This window comes from Haemorhous mexicanus, chromosome 8 (assembly GCF_027477595.1).
Source record: "Haemorhous mexicanus isolate bHaeMex1 chromosome 8, bHaeMex1.pri, whole genome shotgun sequence".
NCBI lineage: Eukaryota > Metazoa > Chordata > Aves > Passeriformes > Fringillidae > Haemorhous > Haemorhous mexicanus.
Genome location: NC_082348.1, coordinates 2,941,163 through 2,958,044, shown reverse-complemented (window position 1 = coordinate 2,958,044; position 16,882 = coordinate 2,941,163). Strand labels below are relative to the sequence as shown.

The 16,882-nt window shown below is 40.5% G+C and overlaps 1 long non-coding RNA gene across 1 annotated transcript in view; it reads right to left on the bottom strand.

The window, feature by feature from the left end:
- Positions 1 to 4,457, bottom strand: part of LOC132330242 (uncharacterized) — a 164,900-nt gene extending 160,443 nt beyond the window's left edge. Inside the window, exon 1 of the long non-coding RNA XR_009487249.1 lies at positions 4,344 to 4,457. This is a non-coding gene — a long non-coding RNA (uncharacterized LOC132330242). The remainder of the gene's footprint in view (positions 1 to 4,343) is intronic.
- Between the last annotated feature and the right edge of the window lie 12,425 nt (positions 4,458 to 16,882).

The window sequence follows — 16,882 nt, the reverse complement described above, 5'->3', positions numbered from 1 at the left end:
GCTTTCCCATGGTGTCTCAAAGGTAGAGAAAGGAGAACTGAGCTGGAATGGAGCACATGGGGGCAAACACTCATGCTGAGCAGAGCCCCAGAATGGTTTGGGTGGGAAGGAAACTTAAAACCCATCACATTCCATCCCTGCCAGGTGCAGGGACAACTCCCACTGTCCCAGGGTGCTCCAAGCCCTGTCCAGCCTGGCCTTGGACACTTCCAGATAAGGTAAAAGCAATTCTGGGGCCAGACTCACATCCTGCCTGTGCATCTCAAACACACAAGCAGGCATCACCACAGGCCAAGGAGCTGATGCTTACCGAGGCAGAGGTTCATACAATGCTCCAGACTATCTGCTGGATATAAATATAAATAAGCACTGCTGATACAATTGCACTGTGGGACTATTTTGAGATGAGTAGGGTTATAATGCATCTGCAAAATCAATTTTTCTATCTTGATTTAAAAGTCGAGCCCAAAGCAATTTTTGTTACTTTGAAATTTTTATTTTGCTTTATTAACTCCCCCCAACAGTTGAAAAAGCCCTTGGAATACACTTATTTAAACGTGCCTTTTGTGTTTGTCTCTGCAAAAGAAAAGTTAGTGCTGAATGTTGCCCTTGCCTGTGAACTACACTTCTGGGGAGAAAATTCAGTCCCTTCCATTTGAGAAATGAAATTTGTTAAGTGCCTGGGCCACAAAGCAGCAATAAGACTGTTGGCAATTTGAAAGACCAAATTAAAAAGGAAAAAAAAAAAATAAAAAGCAAACAGCTGAGACACCGAGTCTAAAAATTATCTATGACACATGCATAGTAAAATGTTTTTACAAATTCTCCAAAGGATTTTTAATTATTACAGATTGTATTAATTAGGTAATTATGCAATAGATTGTTTTGGAACCATTCCCATCTATTATGTATGCAATATTATGTATACATGTTTTTTTAAGAATTGTCCTGGTTTGTAAACCTCAGCTCCAGCCTGATCCTCAGAGGAGCTACAGGGGTGCAAAAAAGCCCAATATTTGCCAGGGTGGACACTCTTGGAAGCAGAATAACAAGTGTCCTAAAGGAAAAGCAGCACAGCACTTTTTAAAAAAGCTACAGAATATTATCTTTAATGAGCATCTGAGGATTAATGACCATCTGGGAAGGGCTGATGGCTCCAAGAGCAGCTCAGGGCCATTAACTGCAGCTCCTCGTTAAAAGGTGCTTAAGGGGTTTATGTGCAACCCTGCCCAGGTAAGATGAGCTCCTGGGCAGTAAAACATTCATCTAATTGTTTCAAGAGACAATATGGAATTGTTGCCACATTTTGGACTAGAATTCCCACCAAAATGTTCATGGAGGATAAAAGGGAAGTTTGGCAACACTTTTTTCTTTTTTTTTATTTTTTCTCCTTCTCTCTTCTCCCACTTTGTGATCTCCAGTTTGAATCTACGAAAGTGATATCATAGAATGGTTTGGGTCAAAAAGGATTTTAAGGATCAACTCATCCCACACCTTCCACTCTATCCCAGGTTGCTCCAAACCCCATCCAACGAGGCCTTAGACACTTCCAGGGATGGAGCAGCCACGGCTTCCCTGGGAAACCTGGGCCAGCAAACAAAACCTACAAAACCTTGACAGCAAACCAAGCAGTCATCATTTCTACACCTTTTAATCAGTCAGAAAAGATTCAGAAACCTCTCAGGAAAGTCTCTTCTTCTTCTTGCCCTTGCCAAAGCCCCGCAGGTAAGTTTTACTCCCTGTGCTAATGAGACATGAACACAAAGCCCTCCCACATTTGGAGGGGAACAAGGTGAATGTGCAGCAAGGTCTTCCATGCACATCCCAAAGCCCATATGAAATCAGAGCATGACTTCTCAGGCTTACTGTGATAGGATTTGTATCTGCTTTAGTTTCTTTCCCTACCTCTATCCTCACCAAACCTCAGTTTTTGAGGATACACCACTGGAAAGATTGTCCTCAGGTAAAAAAAAAAAAAAAAGGAAACAAAAAAAAAACCAAACAAAACCCAAATGACCAAACCAAAAAAAAAAAAAAACCCACCAAAAAAAAACCCCCAAAAAAATCACAAAAAACCCAATTAGCAGTAATATTGACCAGGAAAAGACCTGGTGACTCTCTCTCTACCCCTTCCCACATCACACTGAGCACAGAGCAGGTCTGCTGGGACAGCCACCTGGAGCACCCATGGGCTGCAGGACAGGAGGCAGCAGTCACATGTCCACAAATCTGATGTAAAAGCAGTTTTTTCATTTGTTTAATCAACAGTGATTAAGAGCAAGAGGAGACTCCATCCATGCCCTCAAGGCAGCTTGCCTGGGAGAGACTGGAGGGAGCAGAGTTCTGCTGGTGGGAAGGCACTGGCCAGGAGGGCTGCAGGGAGGGTCAGATGGATCCCAAAACCTAATAGGAACTGAAAGCACTAATTGAGCCTGGAGAAGAGGCTGGAGGGTTTCCTCTGACATTTGCAGGGGAAGAAAAGAACTGAGGAGAAGACAGAAAAAGAAGCTGGTTTGGGAACATTTCGTAGACTTCATGAAAAGTAATTTTAAAGAATGGGTGGTTGAAGAGACACCACAAATTCCACTAGTCCTGTAAAATCCCAGTCCTTACCACGACACCTATTTCTAAGCCAGCCATCAGGTGATAAAGTCCCCTCAGCACCTTAGTGCTCCTTCCCAAGAACACTTATTGATCCCTGATCTGTTCTCTTTAACCTCATTAACACTATTTCCACTGGAATTCATTCCCTGTGCCATCCAAGCTAGATATTCCCTTGGACTGAGGAACCATGTACAACATCAGTTCATGCTTCCAATACTGGAACTTGCTTGCCAAGTTTTCAAATGCGTTAAATCCTTAAATACACAAAACAGAACACCCTCACCTTAGATTTCTAGCCAGCACTTGATATTTTCACTCATTTTCTGATACATTGTTCATGAAAGTGGAATCCTGGTCTTCCCCCTCCTTCCTTTTGGCATGTTCAAACATTTTAAATTGTTCCTCCAGTAGCCCACTAAATGATTTTGTTCTACTTCACCCACATTGCTTCATTTCTTGTATCACTGCTTGTCCTTTGATTACAATTGCAAATGGAAAATGTTTGAAAGTTGGTTTTGTTCTGAGAGCAGCTCGAAGCGAAGTGAATTAGTGGATCAGCCTATTTGGCAAGTGAGCCCCCAGCTCTGAGGGTACTGTAATAAATTTAACATTCACACACTGAAGCTCCAAGTCCACATTGCACAACCAACACCTATTACAGTGTCTAATTTAAAGATACTTGCAGCCTTTGCCCCAGATTTGCAACAAAAAAACCCCACCTAAATAAACGGGGCTATTCTCATTAACCAAAACATTTCCTCAGTCCAGCTCTCATGAAACAAATTGGCTGTTGCCCCACTGCAGCAATTAGGGGACAAACCTGAAAGCAAAGCAGGGAGAAGAGGCACTGGGGTTTATTTTGTCCACATTTTGAACATCCTCAGTGCCCACAATGACATTCCCCCAGCCCAGAGCAGAGATGGTGCTGGAGGCTTCCCTCCCTCCTCACCCCCTCCTTTTTTCTTTCAACCACCTTGAAATTCAGATTAAACGACACTCCCAGAATAAGCTTCTTTCTCTGCTGTTCCTATCCCAGATTCCCTGAAGCATTTCCACAGTCTCCAGCACGCATTTGTGGGCAGCCTGAGCCAGCAGCCTGGTGACAAGTGGCTGGCAGCGTCACGGTGCCGTGCAGGCCCAGCGTCCATCTGCACCCCCTGAGCTGTCCCCCAGCACAGCCCTGCCCAGGGGACAGCAGCACAGCCACACCTGGTCCCCAACACCGATTCTGAGCGAGGAGCAGCCTGTTAAAGCTTGCTAAAGCTGCTCCTTCCCCAGCAGATGGGCTGGAGCAAAACAAACAGGAGCCATCCGCGGGCGCTTGGCAGAGCTGGCGGCGCGGCAGCGCCTGGCCTGACGTCAGGGCTGTCCCTGCTCCCCACAGCACAGCTGGAGCAGGGATGACACACTCCTGTCACCTTGTCTGCTGAATTCAAAGGGATGAAGGGTTGGTTTGACCTCAGCAGCAGAGGGGAAGGACAGCTGACAACCCTAGCCCCAGGATGAGGCCTCAGCGCAATGTGGGGTGCTCGGCTCTGCTCAGGAACTGCTCCCACTCTTTTCCTCTGCTGGAGCAGCAGTTTGGAGGTCTGAGCACCTCAGGGTTTCCCAGCTACCCAGAATTTCCACTCTCCACAGAATGAAGAGCCAGCAGTGCTCACAGAGCTGGCACCCCAGGGTCTCACCCAGCACCAGACCCACTGTCCAGCTGCAGGAGCACTGCCTCTGTTATTTCTTACCTCTGCCAAAATCTTACAATCCTTTCCACTGCATCCCCTTGCCTGGTGACACAGACTTTAAAAACACAGCCTGCCACCATGAACTACCCAGCGTGCTGCTGCTGCCACGTGCTTTGTCAGGAGATGAAAACATTCTAGCCTTGAAGACACAAAGTACAACTTCCCCAATCCACCAGGGGAAGAAACACACCCAACAGAAGCACAGAGTCCTCGTGATGTGATTGGAACTAGGTGACCTTCAAGGTTCCTTATAAACCAAATAATTCTGGGATTCTGTGCCCGCTGTCCAGTTCAGTGTCAGAGGCAGGAGCAGGCCAGGCTGCAGGTCTGGTTTTAAACCCTGTGACAGAACTGCCCTTACACTGAAATTTCAGACTGCTGGTTGTCTCTTCTCACCACATCCCTTCTCCACACCTCTCTTGCTAAGCTTTGATCCCATTTCCATGTAAGTCTCAAACACTGAAACCTCCAAAAAAGATGTGTTAAAGAGGGACAAAAATTCTACCTTCACAGCTGTTGCATGAGCATTTTGTAGCTAAAATCCATCTTTATGTACATATTGAGGGAAAAGGTTTGTCTTAATTTTAATGATTACAGACTTGAAATCAGGGCTGTTGCATAAAGATCCAATGCACCCAGAGGTTTTGCTCTTCAACAAGATATGAAAAGTTGTCAAGTATGTCAAGGTCAGGTTGGACAGAGTTTAATTGTTACAGACATAAATATAAGATAGAGACCAAAAGATGTACTTTTGGTACGTGCAATGATTTTTTCCTAAGAGATTCAAGAGAGGTATCAGAGTTAGAAGTAATTTTAGGGTGCAAATACATGAATACATGGTTAAGGACCAATGAAAAAAAAAAAGCACTTTTTCTTTTACTTCCCAGCTGAAAACAGGTGCATTTTAGCAGAAAACATTCATGTAAAACACACAAAGAAGAAAGTTAAGCTAGTATGGCTAATTAAAATTAGTTTGTTGGAAGTTTAATCAATTAGCCCAGAGTTTTCAAGGCAATATTGCTGCTATTCACGCTCAGTGGAAGCACTTTCAGGCAGCCCTTTATTGCAACATCTCTGCTCAGATGACCTTTACTTCATAAAGCACTGAGCTAAACATTTCATACACAGGGCAAAATCTGTTTATTGAAGGATGCCAGGGGACTGTCTTTAGGAATGTGATTTGGCTTCACTCGGGTAATTTACCAAAGACAGAAGAAAGTTGCAAACCTATTTGTAGGCTTCATTTGAAAGCCATGCCATTTCTTTGTAATGTTCCCTCATCTCAAGATTTGAGCTGTGGTTCTGCAAATAAACCTTCTCCCAGACATACTCCAGTGATTGTCCTGGTAAACCAAAAAAAAAAGCCCCACCACAAAACACAGGACAGACAAACAAACAAACATCCTTCCACACAGCAGATGCTTTCTCAATTACTTAATTTGACTTTTGGGTAATTCAGACATGATTTCAGGGAATAATATTTTCCAGACAGAACTTATTTATTAAGCAGTTTGTGGTCAGGCATCAATTAACCAAAACAGGCAGCACATCCTGGGGAGGCATTGGTTTCCCGACTCAGAGAGGGGGAGAGATAAGGGCGTTGACATTGTCCCCAATTCCAAGGTGGGTCCCCTGTTGAGGACCCACCCTGGAGCTTGTGAAAGCCCGACTGTTGAAACAGCACCTGACATTTCCCCCTGAACTCCCGGAGCATTTGCTGATTCACTGCCCACACAGGGGAAAAAAGCACATTTATAACTCACAACAGTGCCCTGCCTGGCTGAGTGATGTGAAACAGATTTCTGGGCTTGCTGTGGAAATCCCAGCACTTCTTTTTTGCCAATTTGCAGCCCGGTTTTGAACTCTGCTTTTCTGCGGTGAATGGGATGAGCGGTTCCAAACTGTTCTTAAAAATAGGAAGAAATGCGTAAATCCAGAGGAATAGTGTGAGCTCATCCCACTGTATTTGAGCTGCATGTCTGTGTTGGATGCAGGGGTGAGGATGGGTATCAGGGAAAGGTTTTTTCCCCCAGGAGGGTGCTGGGCACTGCCCAGGCTCCCCAGGGAATGGGCACAGCCCCGAGGCTGCCGGAGCTCCAGGAGGGTTTGGACAGCACTGCCAGGGATGCTCAGGATGGCATTTGGGGCATCAAGTTGGACTCAATGATCCTTGTGGGTCCCTTCAAACTCAGGATATTCCTTGATTCTATTCTATGTTCTATCCTCTAGTGAGCCTTCTATGGGCATTTCGTACAGCACAATCACCGAAGCCTGAACCAGGACCAAGTTATCCTGTTTATGCCATAAAATACTGAGGAATTCCTCAGGAAAGGGAAAAACAGCTCTGGAGAAACCTGGTCTAGTGGAAGGTGACCTTGTCCATCTCATGGAATGAGATATGCTTCAAGGTCCCTTCCAATCAAAACCATTCTGGGATTCCAGGATTTCCTGTCAGAAAATCAGGGTAGAGTTATACCTCCCTTCATTATCTTTCCTATACTGAAATGTTACTGAGTGCTGAAGCTGGTTTTAATCTTTAAATAAATCCAAAAACTAGTGAACAAATTTGGTAACAAATGATCCAGTTTGCAAAGTTGCCTAAAATTAATTGGAAAAAAAAAAAAAAGCCACTTTATATTGTGCCATGAAGATTCCATCCAGGACAGTCACTGCTTTCACTATCAAAGTGGGATCCAATTTCTCCCCTTCCACTCCCTCTTTTCTCCACTTTAAATGCAGTTTTATGGTGATTAATTTTTTAAGTAAATGCCTGGTACATACCCAGCCATAAAAGAGAAATACCAACCCCTGTTTTTCCTGATTAGCTGTGATTGTCTTGTACAAATACTGGAAGAAGGAGCACCACATAGATGATTTTTAGAGGTAAGAATAATTTCTGTTGAAACAGAAGTGTCCCCCAAATGATATTTCATTTATTATTCTCTCTGTATTCTCTTTGACAAATTCAGTGGTTAATCAGAGCAATTAACTGCAATGCACACTTTCTGCAAATTCTGGATATTCTTTTAAAAGTATTCTTGCTTGTAAAGAATTCAGATCTATCCCTAGTTTTCTAATCATCAAAACCTGAGTTGCATTTGACAATTCCTGTAAAAGATACATTCCCTTAATCTATCAACTAATACTCATTTTCAGGAATGGAAACTTGAGTAATATGTTATTAAAAGACTACTTGTGTTAAAATAGTTATGTATCTCAGAATAAAGTGAAATTCTCTGTATGAACACAAATCTCAGCAAAAGTGGAATATCTTTTTAATGCAGTTAAAAATTTCTTGACGGTTCCTTTAAGTTTAAAGGCTTGAAAATAAACTTGTATTAACATTTGCCTATAATGATAAATATACCTATTCTTCAAGTCATAAAAGTGAAAAATACCAGCAATACCCTGAAAAAAAGTATTAAAAAATTATAAGGCAGTTATGCTTATTCCTAGAAAGTAAACCAGACTTTCATAAATTCCCAGCTAAAGGCTGCCAAACCAAATTTTATCAGTTTCTCTCATCCAAACATTCCATTTGCCTTCTTTCCCTCTGGTTTTGGGGTGGGTATTTTGTTTTGTTTTGTTTTGGTTTTCCTCTGAGACTATGAAATTAGCAGTGTTTATTCAAAATCCCATCCCAAAAGGCAAGGGCTGGGACGAGGAAAAACTCCCTATATTTATCAAATTCAGTAGCATCAGATAGGAGAGATGAGGATCACTGAGATAAAAATCATTAAGTTAATGTTTCCTGTAAAGTCCTGTCTGGCCTTTGAAGTTTGAGAATAGTGGGACAGGACAAAAGTGTGTCTGCAGCTTTTCCATAAACTGGGAGAAGGGTCCTTTTTGGGAAACTGAGAAACTTACTTTTTTTTAAATGACCCAAGTTATACACACACATTTATATATAAAGCGTCATGAGTTATTTTGGTGATTTTGGACCAGCATCACATAAATAAAACTTAAATGCATGAAAGTCAATATTTTGCTTTTCTACTTCTCAGCCTTTTCCATCAATTACACTAAATAATGAGAATTTGGGAGTTGTTATTGCAACCCTACAGCTTCAATTACCTTCATTCCAAAGACGTTTTCAAGCCAAAAAGATTTAAATTAAGAGAAGAAATTTCTAACAAGGTGCTGAAGTTGGTCCCTGTCCTGGAGCAGGTCCTCACACTCATGGAAGTTAATTCTCCCTGGCCAAGAATCCTTCTTTTTAACCCAGTGAGAACAGAAAAGACTCAGAATTGAGACACAGAAGTAAAATATCAGCTGGATATCTCGCTGTCTGCCTGTTCTCACCCAAGTTCACCATGGGCAGAGAGTTCATGCAGTGCACAAAGAAATTCAGAAGGCAAAAAGCAGGTGTCTGCCTTAGGTGGGTCTGAAATGCTCTCTCAGGAGCATTTACTGTATTGAATAGATCTCACTGCTAGAGAAGGATTTTAAATACCTAAATCCTATGAGCTATCTCTGCCTGGAACAGAACCCAGCTACCAGTTTGCCAGAGAACCTCAACTACACATGAAAATTAAAAAAAAAAGCCAAAAAAAAAAAAATAAACAACCAAAAAAAACCAAACCAACCAAGTAAAAAGCAAAGAAATCTTTATAAATTCAGGAGATGCAGGGTTTCAGTTTAAAAAGAAGTATTAAGGCAATAATTTCCATAATTCTTTAATAAAACCACAAGACCAGCAGTTTCTCAAGTGGCAGCACCAGCTTGGACTCTTGTCTACACATACAAACACCAAAGGTAAAAATTTTTAAATGACCGGGGACCTGTGATGAGGCCTGGCATGTGCAGGGATTTCCACACTCAGATTCTGTCTATTCTTCCAGGTGCCTCCTAATTAGGTTTTCCTAACTATTACTTCAGAGGAAAAGGTCTTCTGGTTCACAGGCAGAAGGAAAGCTCCATAATCCTTATTTCCTAGAAGATATCTAGGATAATTTATAACTTATCCTTGTGTGATAAACCCACCAGGTTTTTATCAAGTTTATTAAAGTCTTTCCCGTGTTCCTGCCTTTTCCCATTTGGAGATGCCCACATCTGCTCCCAAGCTCTTCTTTAAGATGAAGTATTTTCACTTCTGTTCATACTTTGCAGCTCCTTATGTTTCCAGACCTGTTCTGTCTTGAGGAGTTTGAGCCATCTGAACCCCTTGGGAAGTACATCCTTCATGTTTGAAGCTCTCCAGGTGTTAATTTTATCTGATACAACAGAAACAGCCTTTCAGCTGGAAAAGCACAGGAGATGATCTGGGGCTTTGGCCTTTCTTTAACATCCTTACCCAAAACAGCCATGGTTATAACTTTTACCCACAGAATTCAAAAAAACAACTGAAAACTGCAAACAAAGTTCTTCCACCTCTTCTCTCCTTCCTCAGCACCAAATTTAAGTGAACAAAAGCCTAATTTTCAAGGGAGTTAAACAGAAACCACTTTGACATTTAAGGATATTTCAGTTACCACTTTGACATCTAAATAAGCAGCGAGATTCACAGCCATGCTTAGAGCAATAAGAGCAGCAGAAGGCTGAGAACATTTGGGAAGTTCTCCCTGAAATTCATAAAAATTAGCAAGACTAATTAGAAGCAACTTCACTAAGCTCGATTCTTAGACATTTCAAATGACATCAGGGCTGAGCAAGGGTTTGGAATTTCTCAGGAGCACTCAAAATGTAACTGCTTATCTAAAATTCACCTTTTTTCTTCTTTTTTTCTATGCCCCAAGCCATTTTTCAGCTCACACAGTTAAGAGTTCAGGTTTTGTTGTGGTCACGGAAATTTCCACCACAATGCTTGAGATCATTGGCCCTTCACTGATTGAAAGGTTTTACAGGAAATTTCCTGCTCTGCTTCAAAGTGGCTCAGTCCAAAGTGATTGTTTTGAAGACGACACCCAAAATGAACAGCAGCAAGCAGGTACTTGAGAAGAATCAATGAAATTTTAAAGCTGGGGTTATTTCCACAATTTTAACTGTAAACACTACCCAGAGAATCCACATGATCTTATACTTGCTCAATTCCACCAGGGTCTTACCATCTTTATCAAGATCTCTTTCTGTCTCTATTTTCTATTTCTTTATAAAGATCTATTTCTTACTACAGTAATCCATTCAATTTTAACCAGACACACGCTGAAAAGCTGATGGCCTCCAATTTTCATTGCTTCTTTATGTTCCTTCTTTATTTTTCACATTTAAATCTTGTCACTTTAGTCCAATTCATAAAGAAACCTGCCTGAAAGGAAGCACTCAAATTTATGGTTCAGTTTTATTGACTGTGTACCTGGAAACCTACAACTCCACATGATCAGAAAGTAGATGAATGAACCCACTCAAGGAAAAAAAATAAAAGAAAATTCAAGGATGAATAAATGGCAGCACACAATTCCCCACAGCAGCCTGACCTGAGCATCCCAAGGGAGAATCATTTTGTTAAGAATGAGTGCAGCATGTTTGGGAAACGGTGCACTGTCAATATAATCTTTACAATTACAGTCATATGATCAGTGCATCTGGAAAATAACAGTCAAGTGATTAGTCTGAACTTTGCCTGGATCAGGCAATTTTTACACGGCTCTGTCAAATGTCAGACCTCCTTCTCCCTCACCAATTTCAGCAATGTTGCACCATGATTTCAAGCAGTGAATCATCCAGCCCTGTGCCAACCATCTGTTTCGTCTGCCCCCTCAGTGTCTGGAATGAGATGACGGAGGGCAGGGCAGGATTTCCAGAGTGGCCATTAATGTTCCTGGAGGAGGGGCCCTGGCGACAGATTTTCCATCTGAAATCATGGGCTGCTAAAAACTGGCGAGGGCTAGAGAGGAGTGAATAGGAACATAATGCAAAGAAGAAGAATTAATAAAGGAACAAGGAAAGAACAGAAGGGAGGAAAGGACTGGGAAGAGGAAATGAGGAGGAGAAGAGGTAAAGGAAATGTGATGATATGAAGGAAGGAAATCAAAAAGAAAGCAGAACCCCCCCGCCCCGACCATCCAAATTCCCCTGTGCCTTTTCTGTTGGGTTGGTTGTTTGTTTTTTGGTGAGGAACAATTATTAAAACAGACTTGCAGCGCCCACTAAAAATTCCAGCAGTCTTGCAAGAGGTAGCAGGAGGAGCAGAGGGAAAAAACATGAACAGAAAAGGAGCAAGAAAACTCTCAAGAGCTCCACTTTAACCCAGGTACCTGCAGAAGAGCAGGGATAAAGAAGAATTCAGGGCTCTAGGAAGGTGAAAACATGGAAACAACAGGGTGGCTGAAGGATTCCTGCAGATACTTCCTTTCACTGCTCTTGTCCTACAAATTCTGATTGTCACTCCAAAACATTTCTGAGAACCTTCAAAGTGCAGATCCAGACTTCCTTCAGACACACAGGAATATTCAGATAGAGAAACACCACCCTTTCTACAAAACAATCCCCCAAATGCAAGAAAAAATAAATATCATATTTTGGGTAGAATTATGCAAAAAGCAAAACAAAGCACAACCCAAATATACAAACTCCATCTTTGCTTTCCATCTTTGATGCTCAACACATCATCAAAATTTACTGCCAAGGTGAGCACACACATTTATTGCTTGCTTTCTTCTATGTTTTAATGACACTCTGAATTTGGGGTTTTTTTTGTTTTTTTTTTTTTTTTTTCCCATATTTACCTCATGAGGTTTGTGAGCTACACCAAGCATTGTTCTACAGTGCTCCATGGTGATACTGAGCACAAAACTGAGAAATCCATTCCCCCAACTATCCCTGGTCAATCTTTCTACAGTACAAGCAGAGATGTCCCTCAGCAAAAAGGAGGGGTTGTGAGTTGCATATGAATCAAGAGAGGTAGATCAACAAATTGGTCTCAGTTTTCACTAAAGAAAGCAAAATATTGCTACAGAAATGTATTGTGCTTTTTTATAGTTACGAAAAATGCAACATAAATCTAAGTCTGTGACAGTAAAAGCATTTCTCTGAATATCAACTCATTTTCTGAAGTAGACTACTTGGGAAATCCAACTTACTACTATCCAGAAATAATTAATTAGCTCCATAAACCTAAATTGTACCATTTGATCTGTTGTCAGAACATTTGACATCCATAAAATAATAACAATATTAAGCACTTCAATCATGTATAAGGAAGCAGTCCCTGAATTGTGTTACTTGGCTAACCCAGAGGTATTGTTTTGCCAAATTTGGCCAAATATATCACTATTAGAAGAGTTCTGTATTTCACACAAGTCAATGTGTAACGCTGCTGCTACTGAGCAGCACAATATTTCTGTCTAAGCATCATCAAAACATTTTTAATATGCATATTTTGTGAGATAAAAATACAGCTTCCAATTTTTCATAGTGATTGTAGCTTTCTGGGGTGACTATTGTTAAAAATAACTTTCTGAATGCTTTTTTCTATGATAGGACTTATTAAATACTATTTGTGTCCTGTATAAAAAAAAAAAAAAACTTGAAAAAGATTAACAGTTCTAACACTAATTTACCTGGGATAAATGGATAAATTAATTATTTTTATTTTTGCAGCCTATAGATAAAGGCTATAAAAACACCTTACTTACAGCATTATAATATTTTATTTCCATTAAAAATTACAGTATAAATATGGTAGCTGCTTGCAGGTGGATTTTTTTTTTATCCCTCAGAGTAAATTTTGGTGAACAACCCCAATGAAAAAAATAAAAATCCAAAATATTTTTTTTATAAGACAAAAACAAGTCAAAGATTTTTGAACAGGAATGAACCAAATTTTTAAGCGATCATCAAGTTGTGTTCTGATTTTTGCATCCTCGATTTTGCACCTGCAGTCAAGCACAAAATTGTGGGCACAGTCAATTGTGAGAGCATCTCACTGTTTGATTGTACCAGCAAATTAAACAGTAACTGGTGATGCCTGGCTGCCGTCTGCTGCACCCATCGTGGAGCTCAAAGGCAAAATTAAAATCAAATCTTTTAAAATAAAATGTGTTTGTATCTGAAGAAAGTTCCCAGGGTTCTTCCTGCATTTAATGGCACATTCACACACTGGATTGGCTGGAAGTGGCCAAGAGACTCCTTTGCAAGCTGAATCTGCATCAAGACCATTTTGAAAAACAAACTTATATTTGGATTTACAATCCCAAGGTAAGTTTTCCTCCTGCAAAGACCCCAAGCTGATTTTCTGTTGTGACCCTTCCCGTCCTCAAAGTTCACAGCAAAGGTAAGTAAATACAAATATAAACTTGGTGGATTTTTTCTGACATAAACAGATTTACTGCATTAATTTTCAGCTTTAAGACCTATGGATATGTGACCATTTCTATAGCTCACCCCTGTCTACCCAATGCTAGATGCTGTTTTCTTATCACAACCCCAAAAATGCACCGTTCACGTTCAGAATAAAGTTTGCCCACCAGTTCAGCTTGACATTATGCTGCAGAGACATCTCTTTGTCACTGTTTTTGCTTTGTGACAGTTTTCAGGAGAAGCTATTACTACTCACAGCAGTAGATTTGACAGAGAAAAATATGACTTTCATAATTAATCTACAGTGACTTTGTTGCGTTTAGAGAGGAGCAGACTCTCATTTTTATCCCGTTTCTGTTATCCCAGAACACATTTTTAGCAGTCAGGGACAGCAACAGGCTACCACTAATAGCAAAGTGGACCTCTTTGAGACCTCTTTGCCATCCCAATCTGATTGTCTGCTTGCAGTTTTGGGATCACAAACTCTTGCTTCCATGTGGAATATGGGCATTCACCATGCTCAAATGCCAGGACACTTCCACCACTTCCCTATGGCTGCTGCAGTTTCGTTTCTTCAGGACTTCTCTGTTTCTCTTCCAGCCCCTCCTTTTCTCTTCACCCAAAAGAAAGTTGTTCTCAAAATTCTTAGTTTCATAAGGGGGCATTTTGGTAAAAATTGTCCCCTCAAATATTATTCATGACACGGATTATTCCAGTGTTTTGTAAATCACAAGATCTCAGAATGGTTTGGGTTGGAAAAGACATCATCCCACCTCATCCCACCACCTGCCATGACCACACCTTCCACTACCCCAGGGTGCTCCAAACCCTGTCCAACCTGGCCTTGGACACTTCCTGGAAGGGGATTTTCACACAAGATCCCCAAATAAGACAATGAATATTTGTTCAGTGCTTCTACCCCCGATGCTGGTGCAGCTCAGTGAGGCCAGCCCATAACCCTTAACTGGGGTATACTGGAAAATAGTGATTGCTTCATTTTTATAGAGCAGGGGAGAGAAAAACAACACTAAAGGGACAGATTATTGGATCAGTGGGAGCATCCAGAGATAACACTACTATGAGAAAACACACTGTTTTAGGAGAGAGTCAATGATACCTAAAATTTCATTAGGATGGCCTCTAGATTTTGATATACAACCAGTCAGAGTTCACCCAGCTCTGATCTGGCTTAAACTGAATATCACATATCATTTGATTCATATTAATAAGAAAATAAATTTCCTTTTCCACCCAGAAAGATCAAATAGCATATAATAATAAAAAGAATCTGCAATAACTTTTATTTTTTGAGTAAGACTGATGAGTTTGTTCTATTTCCAATATTAGCCAGAAGTCTTAGGGAGACAAGAAAGATGTAAACATTTCCCTGAGAATTAATCAAACAAAACAGTAAATAACCTCAAAACTTTGTTTTGTTCTTCTCAAGATTTAAAAAAAAAAAAAAAAAAAGAAAATTCTTTGGTTTCTCGTCCTCCTTTCAGTCTCTGGTGGGTGAGGCTGCCCATGTTTGTAGTTAGGCAGCCAGCTAAAAGTCACGATAAAAGCAAATGTTGTAAGTACAAAGCACAGAAAGGCCCAAGTCTTCCTTTAATGCTTTACTAGCACTTCACTAATAGGCCCATGGGGTGCAGTCAGTCAATAATAACCCAATAAAATCAATAACGATAAACAAGAGTCAGTGTTCTAATAAAAGCAGAATTTTTAAAATCCAAACCAGCTGTTCCAGCACTGTGCACAAACACAGGGCTCGCTCTGCTTCCAAGGATCCATGCTCGGCTGCCAGTCCCACAGGCAGCTCCCTTGGAGGAGGCAGAAGAGATGGACAACACATCATCAAAATTTACTGCCAAGGTGAGCACACACATTTGTTGCTTGCTTTCTTCTATGATTTTAATGACACACTGATTTGGGGGGTTTTTTGGGCTTTTTTTTTTTCCATATTTACCTCATGAGGTTTATTTGAGACAAAAACTGGGGAGATTTTTCTGCATTATTTCCAAGCAGAATAGAAGATTATTTATAAAGACTTTGATCAACTATGAAACAGCTTCCTTGGGTTAAAGTTGGACCTTTCCTATATAACTGCCCAGGCAATAAATTCACTGTTTTTGTCCCCAAAGGAGCAGCCGCACACTATAGAAAGTTACTTGGAGAGATGAGGAGGAAAAGAACTGAAAAATCAGAGGTAATATCTTGGCTGTCACAAAATTAAAATCTGCTCTTATAAAATGATTTTATCTGATAGTGTCACTTTTGCTTTTAAACTCCACAAACATCTAAAAATTAAAGTATATCAAAGTGGAGAAAAATAGCAACAAGTGTCTGAAGATACACCACAAGTTATTCTGTACTGCTCAGAAAAAGAGATTCTTCCAACCTTGGAAGGTTCATTGCAACCCTGTCCACGCTGCCAGAGGAAGACCTAAGAGCAAAGGCTCAATCCATTTCTTAAGGAAAAAAATTCAAAAATACCAAACTTTACACAGCTTCTAAGATTATTGAAATACGTAAGGAAGATTAATTGTCTCTGACTTTACAACCAAGTCTAACTTAATATTTTAACATTATTCCTTCGATGTTTAGAGTTTTTATTTCTTTTTACAGGGGAGAGAACTGAAACACAGGTTTGTGCTTCATCCCAATTTTATACATCACATAAAGCTTTAGAGTACTTTGATTTTCCTACTAAAGGCACCTCGGTTTCCAAACAGAAATACAAGACATTTGAGACCAGAATTGGTTCTGCCTAGAACAGATACCACCAATGAGAAAGAAACTACTGCTAGAAATCTTCAGCTGGTGACATCATAAAACAGGGAAAAAAAACAAACAACTTGAACAAATACCAACTACCTGCATGGACACAAAGTAGTGTTCAAATATGTTACTAACACAAAGAGAAGGGAGTGAGAGACTTCTTTGCTAGGGTAAAGGAATAGTGAAGTAAATGGGTTGTATGCATCCACTAAAAATTTTCCTAAAATATTTTTGCAAGACAAATTCTTCACCCAACTCACTTTGCTGAGTGTCTGGCCAGTGCACAATAAAGTCTGACCAAGTACTGTTATACAGAGGTTCTACCAAACCAGTGCAAAATCTGGTACCAGACTGACACCTTCTAATCAAAACTAAAGCTGAAAGAAAATAAAGGTTTTAGCCCACTTCCAGTGGCACAGGTAAGAAGGAAATTCACAAAGGAAACAACTCTTGAGAAAAAAAGTCTGGCCAAAGATAATTTTCAGCAATTACACCATAGTTGGATATTCTGATGAAAATTCTTC